This window comes from Saccopteryx leptura, chromosome 5 (genome assembly GCF_036850995.1).
Source record: "Saccopteryx leptura isolate mSacLep1 chromosome 5, mSacLep1_pri_phased_curated, whole genome shotgun sequence".
Classification (NCBI taxonomy): domain Eukaryota; kingdom Metazoa; phylum Chordata; class Mammalia; order Chiroptera; family Emballonuridae; genus Saccopteryx; species Saccopteryx leptura.
Genome location: NC_089507.1, coordinates 156,598,533 through 156,610,899, shown reverse-complemented (window position 1 = coordinate 156,610,899; position 12,367 = coordinate 156,598,533). Strand labels below are relative to the sequence as shown.

Below are 12,367 nucleotides of genomic sequence, written 5' to 3'. Positions count from 1 at the left end.
TGAGATCTAAAAGTCTGGATGACTGTCCCGCTCCTGTGGGTACCAGCACCGCGGAAGAGAATGCGAGCACTAAGTACATACATCACAGTTGGGGGAGAAGGAGGAAGCGGCGGGTAAGCGATTTCGGAAGTAGAAGCCCCACGCGGGAAGACAGCCGAACGCAGCGTTCGGAAACACCACGCCCGCGCCTCCCAAGCCCCGCGCGTAGCTTAGTCAGGCGCGGCCACTGAGCCGAAAAGCAGCGACGAGGCTGCAAGGTGAGGGCGGGGAGCGCACGCCAGAGGGACGGCCGAAACGTGAGAGCGGAAAGAGCGTGCGCACGCGCAGAGCTCCCGCCGGCCGGCGCGGGGAGCGCGGGAGAAGCGTCGGAAGCCAGTGAGCAGACCCGCGCCTCGGTGAGTGCTCCCTCCTCCCATCTGTCCCGGAGTGCATTGCGCGCGCCCGGCGGGCGGGGGGAGGGGAGGGGAGGGGAGGTGGCGGCGGCAGCCATGTTGTTGTGAGTCTCTGTGTCTCACCCTCGGTACTTCGGCGGTTCGGAGGAGGAGGGGGAGGAGAAGGAGGAGGTGGGGTGGGGGGGAGGGAGGTAGGTGGAGAAAGAAGATATTGCCGCCACCGAGGGCGGAGGAGGGGAGGACGTCTGAGAGCGACGCCGCCGTGTGCCCAGCGGTCGGTGTCCCCGGCTGAGGCAGCGCGGCCGCAGCAGCCCCGTAAGTCCGTCGCGCTTGGTCCCTGTCTCAGTGCTTTGGCGCCGCTAGGGCTGCTCCCGGGCTTTGTGTGGCGGTCTCTGCGGGAGCAGCCCGCCGGCGGGAGGGCGAACGGGGCCTGCGGGATGCCCGGGGCGGCCGCGGCCTGGGGCCCGCGCGCACAATGCTGGGGGAGGGATGCCGGAAAGGGGTGTGCGCTGGGCGTGGGGGGCTCGCGGCCTCCCCGCTGCCTTCCCTCCCCCACGCCGAGCTTCGCGGCGCGGGGGCCTACCCGGCTCGGGGTTCCGGCGCGCTGGGGTTAGAGACCCAGCGGTGCGCCCCCCCAACCGCTGGGTTCGGAAAGGGGGGCGACGCCGGGTGGATCCGGAGAAGCGTGTGTGTTAGAAGTGGGCGAAGAGGAAGGAGTAGGTTTATGGAAACAAGCGTGGGAATTCTCGGGGCCCGAGTGTGTCCAGGAGAAGCTGGCGGTAGGCAGCTGTGCGTATGCGAGAAACAGCGATTTGGGTCCGACTTGTTAGGTGTCATTAGTAAGGAGTTGTGTTTTTGTTGTTGGAACAGATTTTGATACTCAAAAATATGTCAATTAAAATCAAAGACAAGAAGTATGAAACATTTTAGCAAGTTTTCCATCCGAATTGGCCAGATTTAGGGAAAACAAATTGTTTAAGGTTTTATGCCCAATCGCGCTTGTAAAAAGTTAGTGCTCCATCCGAGAATAACATAGCTAAGGAAAACCCACTTTTCATTCTAACACAACCTTGAGCGCTTTTTGGGGAGGGGCAGTCTGGTGGACATAAATGGGTATAATGAGAATCATGGCAATTAAAATCCGGAGTTGGTACTTTGTGAGGTTTTTAAAAATTGATTTGCGAGAGAGAAAAGAAACATCGATTTGTTCCAGTTATTTATACATTTAACTCATGCATTCATTGGTTGATTCTTGTATGTGCTCTAACCAGGGATCAAACCCACAGCCTTGGTGTAACAGGACGAGGTTCTAACAGACTGAGCTACCCGGCCTGGGGTGAGATTTTTAACTGAAGCAGAATGGTGACAGGGAAAGCTTTATTAGAAAAATGCGTTTAAACGCTTGAGAGAAATATAATACCTATAAAGGTATTGTATATCAGAAGTTTAATAAAAGGATTGCCTAAGGATTTTAAAAACTTGTTTACTGCTCAAAAAGCTTGTTCACTGCTGAGATTTCATGTTTAATAGATAACTACACCACATGACCCTGGAGTAATTAAGGATGATTTAAGGAATTCTGGCTAGGAATCTTGTTAAAATAAAGATTAATATTCTTAATGGCCTAAGCCTCTGTTCTTATTTAATATATTTGTTTAATTATTTGCTTCATCTTCACAGTCATCATAAATAGTTATTGGCATTTTCCTTATTGCAAGAATGTCTTTAAAAGTCCAGTTTTTGGTAAAATTAAGTTATTTAGAATCTTTTGGTGTCCTTGTGGGTGGTTTTTGTTTCAGAAAAGGTTTACTCTAATTTAAGAAATTAATCTGTTAAAATCCTAGTTTTTAAGCTTTTAAGTTTAGGTTATTTTAAAAGTTCAGTTTTCTTGCACAAGTCTAGCTATTTCATCTTTGTTAGGTTTGCTATTAACAAACCTAAATGTCTTCAAACAATATAAATTGTTTAATTTTAATATAGGTTTTTAAACTCATTTTGTCTGAGTCAAAGTGCTCTTAGATGTTCCAGTGCTTAGTACAATTTCTACTTTAAAAAAAAAGTCTGAATGACTGCCATATTTAAATCGGATTTATAAGGTTGTCACTTTAATAGGCCAATTTTTCTTTTCTTTTTTTTTTTTTATATTTTTCTGAAGCTGGAAACGGGGAGGCAGTCAGACAGACTCCCGCATGCGCCCGACCGGGATCCACCCGGCACGCCCACCAGGGAGTGATGCTCTACCCATCCGGGGCGTTCCTCTGTTGCGACCAGAGCCATTCTAGCGCCTGAGGCAGAGGCCATGGAGCCATCCGCAGCGCCCGGGCCATCTTTTGCTCCAATGGAGCCTTGGCTTCGGGAGGGGAAGAGAGCGACAGAGAGGAAGGAGAGGGGGAGGGGTGGAGAAGCAGATGGGCGCTTCTCCTGTGTGCCCTGGCCAGGAATCGAACCTGGGACTTCCGCACGCCATGCCGACGCTCTACCACTGAGCCAACCGGCCAGGGCTAATAGGCCAATTTTTCTTAGTTAAAAGTATATAAACCAAATAATGCAGTGTTAACACAGATATTAGGATTTTGTTTCTCTTAAACCTTTGTACTCATTCTGATGGTAGATAATTTGTCTTCCTGTGTAGGTACTTATCGTAGCTGGCAGGAGTAATTATAATTGTGATCAGAGATTTGGCCAGGTATGGATCCAAAGCCAGTCTTCTCAGTGATCACACTGGCTTCATTTTCAGTGACCAGACTGTTACCTTTTTATAGGTACTGACAGGATCTTCATAATTAAAAATAAATTTTTTTAAATATTTTATTTATTGATTTTTAGAGAGAGGGGAGAGAGAGAGAAGGGGGAGGAGCAGGAAGCATCAACTCCCATATGTGCCTTGACCAGGCAAGCCCAAGGTTTCGAACCGGCAACCTCAGTGTTCCAGGTCGACGACTTTATCCCATTGTGCCACCACAGGTCAGGCAAGATCTTCGTAATTTTAAGTGGTGGTTGGTTTCTGTCTCCTGAACTCAATTTCTACATGCTTCCTTATTCAATGACCTTTAACACTTGCTGTGTTTCTAAGTTAGGAAAGTATTCTGCCTTTTTTCATTTTCTTAAGATTTACCGATATTTTAGGTATCTGAACGTTTGTATCTCATAGCTTTGGCTTTCATTCACAGTTTGAGGCCATTTTTTTTGTTTTGTTTTGTTTTGTTTTTTGTATTTTTCTGAAGCTGGAAGCGGGGAGAGACAGTCAGACAGACTCCCGCATGCGCCCGACCGGGATCCACCCGGCACGCCCACCAGGGGTGATGCTCTGCCCACCAGGGGGCGATGCTCTGCGCCTCCGGGGCGTCGCTCTGCCGAGACCAGAGCCACTCTAGCGCCGGGGGCAGAGGCCAAGGAGCCATCCCCAGCGCCCGGCCATCTCCGCTCCAATGGAGCCCTGGCTGGGGGGGGGGGGGGGGGGAGAGACAGAGAGGAAGGGGGGGAGTGAAGAAGCAAATGGGCGCTTCTCCTATGTGCCCTGGCCAGGAATCGAACCCGGGTCCCCCGCATGCCAGGCCGACGCTCTACCACTGAGCCAACCGGCCAGGGCCGAGGCCATTTTACTTGACATGTGATTGAGATAAAAATTGTATTTATAACTGGGTGAATTGGTTTGTGACATATTAGGTTTCTTGCTGTTTTTAAAATGGCATAAAAATAGACTTACTTGCTCCTACTGACCCACCTCTCCTTCTCTTTCTCTTTGGAAGTCTGCCCCCTGCAGAGACTATTTTGTTTTGCTTCTTCCTGAAGTCAAGCCACCAGGAAGTGACTGCCCCTTTTTGGAGGACTATGGTTGTCCATTGCTACCTGTGGCTGGGTTAGGATAATTATGGGGTGTGGTGTTAGGATGCTTAGATGGCCTAGGTCTAAATTATGCTTTCCTGTGTAGCTATCAGTAATACAGGAACTATTTGGATTGCCAGCAGTCTAAATCCTGTGTCCTGAATTCTGATGTGGTTGTAAAAGGATTTCCTCAAAACTTTACCTCTTCAATGCTAATATTTAGTAGTGATTTTTGTTTAGCAATATAGATAGAAGAAAATTTTCATTTAAAATGTATTGCTTTTTTAGTGAAAAATGAATTTACAGAGAAATAATTTAAAGCTTTGCCAGTGAAACGCTTTATATCATTATTATGTAGGTTGGTACATGATAAATGCTTTTTCTTCTCAGTTCCAGGTAGCAGTATGTTTAGAGACATAAGGTTAGGACTATATTTTTTCCTTAGTGACTTTTTTCTTTTAATAACTCAAAATGAAAAATTGGGAGATTTGTGCAATTAAACATGTCACCTTCTAGAGTCGTTTTAATTCTTTTATTAAAATTTTTTGTATTGATTTTTAGAGAAAACAAGAGAAACTTGATTTGTTCCACTTATTCATGCATTTATTGGTTGATTCTTATATGTACCCTGATCAGGGATCAAACCTGCAGTCTTGACATATTGGGTTGATGCTTAACCAACTGAGCTACCCAGCGAGGGCTCATTTTAATTTTTTTGTTTGTTTGTTTGTTCACCACACCATCATTTGTTTTAATTCTTAATTGTGGAAAATTTTGTCTTTTGGTGACTTTTTAAAAACTTATTATTTTTATTGATTTTAGTGAGAGATAAAGAGGGAGGGAGTGGGAGAGAGAGACAGGAATATTGATCTGTTCCTGTGTGTGCCCTGACAGTGGATTGAACCAGCAACCTTTGTGCTTCAGAAAGATGCTAATCAACCAAGCTATCTGGCCAGGGAAATAATGAAAGGTTTGAAAATGTAATGAAAATTAGGGGATCAGAGAACATGTAGATACTCCAGTACTTTCAAGCCTTTTGTCTAGTGCATTTTCACCAATGAAATAAAAGTTGGTTTTGTATCTCATTTGCATAATTGAACAATTTTCTTTGACTTGTCATTTGCTTTTCTCTGTTCTTGTTTAATAAAAAAAATCAAATGCTTTTTTTATTGCTTCATATTCATTTTGAGATATCCCCTAATTTTTGTGAGCAATATATTTGATCTTTGCCTGGCTCCTTTTTATATTTTTCTAAAGTCCTTTAAGGAATTGAAAAGAATTGGTTATTGAAGCATGTTGACAAATGGATAGTTTCTTTATTCCATTTTTTTAGTATATTGCACTTGTGCAAATTTAGCCACTGCAATCCCATCCATTTTCAGTTCACATATCACAGGTTTTCACTTAAATTATTCTTACTATTCTCTTGTGGAGAGACAAAGGATTTTAGAGTAGACTACTGGAAAACATCCAAGTGTGTACACCTTCCGTTCATATCCCAGGATTTCACCGCAGCTGCCAAGTAGAAAGAAAGGGGACGAAGAGTGAAAGGAGAAGGGAGAGGTGGTAGTTGGAGTGTCAGAATACTTTGCAAATGGGACAGGGAAGGACAAAAGGGCAGTTATTATCACCTGTCTAGGATAAAAGGTGGATGTGAATTTCACAAATCTCCAAAAACCTTCTTCCTGGAAGGGATTTGGTGAATATGACTGTAAAACAACACTGCAAAACCATTTATTCAACACCTGCCTAGGAGAATAAAACCTGCAAGTGACTGCCAGAGTACGTTAAAAAAGGGATGGGGGCATTTGTACCTATTTTCTTTTAGTCCTGAAAAAGCATCAGAAAGAATGTAGAGAACCTATTTTGAAGGTAGGTCTTTCATTTCTGTTGTAATGGACATCTTCTGTTAGAGTAGCAAGTTCTAGCTCTCAAAAGTGGTGATCTCTTGATTTTAGGCAGTTTCTGAAAGACTTCTTAGTGATCAGTGGGAGATAATCTTAACTGATTAAATAAGATGTAGCTGGGTTTTGCCCGGGAGGAGTAGGTCAGTTGGTTAGAGCTTCATCCCCAGACACCAAGGTTGCAGGTTCGCTCCCAGGTCAGAACACATACAAGAAGCAACCAAGGAATGTATAAATAAATGGAACAACAAAATTGATGCCTATCTCTCTCTCTCAAAATCAATCAATAAAAAATTTAAAAAATAAAGAAATTTCAAAGTTTTGTACTAGAAATAAAGTGGCCTCCAAGGAATTGGCATGATTCTTTTCTATGGATAATAAGAATTGCAATTTATTATATTGCCTTTTATTTTTGTATCTTCAGAAGTTAAACTTAAAATTTCCTTTTGTTATTTAATCTTTGCTTCCTTATTTTCCAAAGATTAGTTTTTGTTTGAGTGTGTATCTCCTATGAAATACTTGGTGTGCCTTCAAATTTTTTATGTAAGTGAATATAAAATAAATTTCATTTTAATTATACTCAATATTTCTATTACTGATTCTTTTTGGGGTATGTAACTTAATGCTCCTTGAAACTAACATTTAATTTCTGTTTTCAGACTGCAGTTTAGGTGTTTTTAAATTTTTTATTTTTTTACAGGGACAGAGAGAGGGATAGACAGGGACAGACAGACAGGAATGGAGAGAGATGAGAAGCATCAATCATCAGTTTTTCGTTGCGACACCTTATTTGTTCATTGATTGCTTTCTCATATGTGCCTGGACCGCGGACCTTCAGCAGACCAAGTAACCCCTTGCTGGAGCCAGCGACCTTGGCTCCAAGCTGGTGAGCTTTTGCTCAAACCAGATGAACCCGCGCTCAAACTGGTGACCTCCGGGTCTCGAGGGTCTTGAACCTAGGTCCTCTGCATCCCAGTCTGACGCTCCATCCACTGCGCCACCGCCTGGTCAGGCTAGGTGTTTTTATTTTAATTTATTTTTGTTTTCTAAACAATTTGGAGTTTTTTTAAACTTTAATATCTTTAGGAAATCAGTTTGTCATCTCACTTAAAGTTATTGGGAAACATGGTTACCTACTTAAGGCTTATTGTTGAATATCTGAGGAATTTAAAAAATCACCGTTCATACTTATCACCTGGAAGATTCCTCTTGCTTAATTCAAAGATTTATACAGGTCATATTGTTCTTTCTTAGACTATTCATCATAGTGTTAATAAACTAACATTTTAAAGCTTAACTGTCATAAGTTATGGCTTTTCCTAAACAAAAGTTAAAGTTGAAATGTTACATAACTCATGCATACATTTTTCTTAATTTCCTTGAAAATGACTCAAAATACTGCTTCTCAAAATAACCTTTGTGTTAACATATTTACAGAAGAAAGTTATGGTACTGGGTTAAAGGTAAGCAGTATAATTGTAGGATTGCTCAGTTTTTACTATGCTAATAACATGGAGAGTGCATTCTAGAATAACCATGTGCTCAGCTTGCTGAAGAAAAAGTGGGTGCTGGGGATCAGCATACCTGAAATATATTGGACAAGGCACCTTTCATTTCTAAGAATACTGGGTTGGTGATTAAGGAACATACTTTGGAAAATTAAAAAGGAAAAAAAATTCTTTTAAAAGTGCTTTAACATGTACTGCTTAATGGCTCTTAATTTTTTCCCCAGGTTGTCTCAGACCATGCATTCAAATGACTTCCTTTAGAAAAAAAAGACTTCCTTTAGTTCTCTTTCAACCTAATTAACACTTCTTAAGTTATTTCTCTTTGATGCTATACTGATGTTAATTGATAATGTGTAATAATTAAAAATTAGAGTCTTCAGTTGGGCATTCATTCATCTAGTACGTATATGAAATGAAGATAACACAAGGTCACTTGTATTCTATTCTGTGATAAAAACTCTAACTGGTAATGCACTTAATTCATCTAGTACCTTTAAAAAAACTTTTTTTTTTTATTTTGCTAACGTCAGCAAGCCTTATAACAGTGAAGTACAAAGAGAAAGCCCTCTCTCTTACCAAAGTTGGGTGTTTATTTTTTTCATACTCTTTTTTAAGAAACGAAAATGGGATCATAATGATATATCTTAGGCAATTTGGTATTTTTATTTAATATTATGGATGTTTTACTATATTAGTACATATCATTTTAATAACTTGCAATATTTAGTGCATTGCTCTTTATTTTGGTAAACCATTTTTCTATTGTTGAACTTACATTCAATTCTTATTTTTTAACCACTATTAGCAATCCTGCAGTAAAAATAATCATATAGTGCATCCTGTCATGTTGGTGCTGTGGGGTTTTTTCTGTTGTGGTTTTGTTTTGTTTTTATTTTTGGTGCTGTTGTTTATGTAAGGTAAGTTCCCAGAAGAGAAATGACTGGGTCAAGGAATTTTTTTTTTTTTTTAAGTTTATTTATTTTTTACAGAGACAGAGAGTGAGTCAGAGAGAGGGATAGACAGGGACAGACAGACAGGAACGGAGAGATGAGATGCATCAATCACTAGTTTTTCATTGCACGTTGCAACACCTTAGTTGTTCATTGATTGCTTTCTCATATGTGCCTTGACCACGGGCCTTCAGCAGACCGAGTAACCCATTGCTGGAGCCAGCAACCTTGGGTTCAAGCTGGTGGGCTTTTTGCTCAAACCAGATGAGCCTGCGCTCAAGCTGGTGACCTCGGGGTCTCGAACCTGGGTCTTCCGCATCCCAGTCCGACGCTCTATCCACTGCGCCACCGCCTGGTCAGGCTGGGTCAAGGAATTTTATATTGATTTTTAAACAAATATATATGTATGGTGGGTAATTAATACTCTGGAAAACACTTATGTTTCCATTTCATATATTAATTTTGTCTTCACAGTAACCCTATGAGGGAAGCATTGTTATTCCCAGTTGCAAATAGAGAAACAGGACTAGAGAGTTCAATTGGTCTAAGTTCACTCAGCTAGAGACAAACAGGGAACTATAGTTTACGTTTTTGATTCTGGTTTCTGTTACTCTAATGAATGACACAAAAGTTTTTAATTGGAAAACCATTAGGATGTTTGAAGATCTATTGCTTAGCTATACAGGCAGTGGTATTGTACAAGGGTCTTAAATCAGTCTGCACAGGGAGAGTTTTAAAAATACTAGTAAAAATCTATTCCTATTTCACTGCCAGACAAATTCCAATAAGTTTGGATAGGTGAGATCTGAGTGTTTTTAGTGAAGGTTTGAGAAACAGTGACCAGTTTTAAAATTGGGGTGCTCGTATACTTGAGGGGTAGAGAGTCTCCAGAATGGTAGCACATTCGTTTTCTAGGACTCAGCAGGTCCTTACTATATGTACTAAGAAAGGCATACATACTTCTGAGCCATTCTAAACCTTAACCTGTGTTTTACCCCACGTGGTTACTTCAGAGCAACAGACTAGGTTTTACTTCCTTTAGTAATTAACCCTTTTTTCCCCCACATTGCTGTTAGGATTGAAACAGCACAGAACTGGAGCTTCCATTGGGATTTTCTGAGTTCAGACCGGTGATAGTATTGAGTGGTAGGAGTAATGAATGGAATTTTTTTTTTTTTTTTTTACAGAGACAGTCAGAGAGAGGGATAGATAGGGACAGATAGACAGGAACTGAGAGAGATGAGAAGCATCAATCTCGTATGTGCCTTGACCGAGGGCCTTCAGCAGACCAAGTAATCCTTTGCTCGAGCCAGCAACCTTGGGTCCAAGCTGGTGAGCTTTGCTCAAACCAGATGAACCCGCGCTCAAGCTGGCGACCTCAGGGTCTCGAACCTGGGTCCTCTGCATCCCAGTCCGACTCTCTGTCCACTGCGCCACCGCCTGGTCAGGCTGAATGGCAATTATTTATATATATTTTTTCAGAGAAGAGGGATAGACAGCAACAGACAGACAGGAACGGAGAGATGAGAAGCATCAATCATTAGTTTCTCGTTGCGCATTGCGACACCTTAGTTGTTCATTGCTTGCTTTCTCATATGTGCCTTGACCATGGGCCTTCAGCAGACCGAGTAACCCCTTGTTTGAGCCAGCGACCTTGGCTTCAAGCTGGTGAGCTTTGGCTCAAACCAGGTAAGCCCGCACTCAAACTGGCGACCTCGGGGTCTCGAACCTGGGTCCTCGGCATCCCAGTCTGACGCTCTGTCCACTGCCACCGCCTGGTCAGGCCTGAGTGGCAATTAAAAAAAAAATTTATTTATTGGTTTTTAGTGAGAGAGGAAGGGAGAGAGAGAGAAACATTAATCTGTTCCTTATGTGCTCTGACCAGGATTGAATAGGCAACCTCTGCACTTAGGGACCATGTTCTAACAAACCAAAGAATCTGGCCAGGGCATGAATGGCAAAATTTTTAACCCAGTTTACATCTTTCTTAACCTGTTGTTGAGAACACTTAAGCAAAGAACAATTCTACAAAATACGTGGAAAGCAAAAATAATCATGTTTTATCACCACATACTGTCAAATACATTGAAGAATTTAAATTTATAATTTGGTTGACTCCATTGATTTATTTTACACTGAGGATTATATCAAAGGGTAAGGCAGAACTAACCTAGATAAAATGGTTAGAAAACTAAGTGTAATCAATTCCTTTAAATCAGGTGATGAGGGAATATTTATATCTGCAAATTGAATATTGCTTTTTTTAATTTTATTTATTTATTTTTTACAAAGACAGAGAGTGAGGGATAGAGAGGGACAGACAGACAGGAACGAAGAGAGATGAGAAGCATCAATCATTAGTTTTTTATTACACGTTGCAACACCTTAGTTGTTCACTGATTGCTTTCTCATATGTGCCTTGACCGTGGGCCTTCAGCAGACCGAGTAACCCCTTGCTGGAGCCATTGACCTTGGGTTCAAGCTGGTGGGCTTTTGCTCAAACCAGATGAGCCCGCGCTCAAGCTGGCGACCTCGGGGTCTCAAACCTGGGTCCTCTGCATCCCAGTCCAACGCTCTATCCACTGCACCACTGCCTGGTCAGGCGAATTTTGCTTTTTTTTTTTAAGGTTTTCATAAACAATTTGCAGGCATCCCCAAACTGCGGCCCCCTGAGGCCATTTATCCAGCCCCCGCTGCACTTCCGGAAGGGGCACCTCTTTCACTGGTGGTCAGTGAGAGGAGCACTGCGGCCCTCCAACGGTCTGAGGGACAGTGAACTGGCCCCCTGTGTAAAAAGTTTGGGGACACCTGTTTTAGAGAGAAAGAAGCATTCATTTGTTGTTGTTACACTTACTTGTGCATTTGTTGGTTGCTTCCCATATGTGCCCTGACCTGGGATAGAACCTGCAACCTTGGCATTTCAGGATGTTGCTCTGACTGAACTAACCAGCTAGGGCTGGATTTAATATTTTTAAAACCCAAAGTGTTATAAAGATGTGGCTAGAGATATATACGATAGTAGGTTTTGGGTGTACATAAAAGCTCTTAGAAGTTTACCAGTAAGACTATTCAGAATCTTTCTCTTTTAAGGTTTAGGTTATGTCATAATACCTAGGCATCGCTTAAAAGAGAGATATTCTCAGTAAGTTCCTGAGTTACAGACATCCAACTTAGGTACAACTTGTACTTATGAACGGAGTGCCATAAGGGCTATTGGTAATGCAGTGGGACATCAGTGAAAATGATATCATAGTTACTCGACCCCATGGGAAAGAACTAACCAATGAAGACCTTACAGAACTAAAGCAGCAGATGATAGAGTTTAGGGAAGAAAACTGGGACTGAGAAACTGCAGAACCGAAAAAGTTTTCTCAAAAGAGTTAGCTGATGCTTTTCATCTTATTGAAGCAGGAATGGCAAAGTTAGAGGAGCAAGATCCTACACAGAGAGGTTCACCAGAGTTGACCGTACAGTTACTGAAGGCCTGAGATGCTACAGGGCCATTGATGATGAGAAAAAGAAAAGCTATGTACACACCTCCCCTGATGCCGACTTCAAGAAACTGACCCCAGCAGCAGAATCAAACCCTGACTCTCTAACACCAGTCCCATCCTTTCCAACAGGACCATCACCTTCTGCATCATCCAAGATTGCTTGAGGTTGTATTTGAAAATGGTTAAGTATTTATATGCACAGAAAGGTAAAAACACTGTTAGACAAACATCTAAGTTGCATTTAATAGGTAAATGTACCTGTTCCAACTTACATACATATTCACCTTGAGAACA

At 42.1% G+C, this 12,367-nt stretch overlaps 1 protein-coding gene across 11 annotated transcripts in view; it reads left to right on the top strand.

Annotated features, from left to right (window-relative positions):
* The first annotated feature begins 574 nt into the window (after positions 1–574).
* PUM2 (pumilio RNA binding family member 2) overlaps positions 575–12,367 on the top strand; it is a 103,024-nt gene continuing 91,231 nt past the window's right edge. For 10 of the 11 annotated variants that reach the window (XM_066386250.1, XM_066386247.1, XM_066386244.1 and 7 more), the window contains exon 1: positions 575–707. The gene's annotated coding sequence lies outside the window, so the exon portion shown is untranslated. The remainder of the gene's footprint in view (positions 708–12,367) is intronic. The other variant, XM_066386245.1, reaches the window with a different exon arrangement.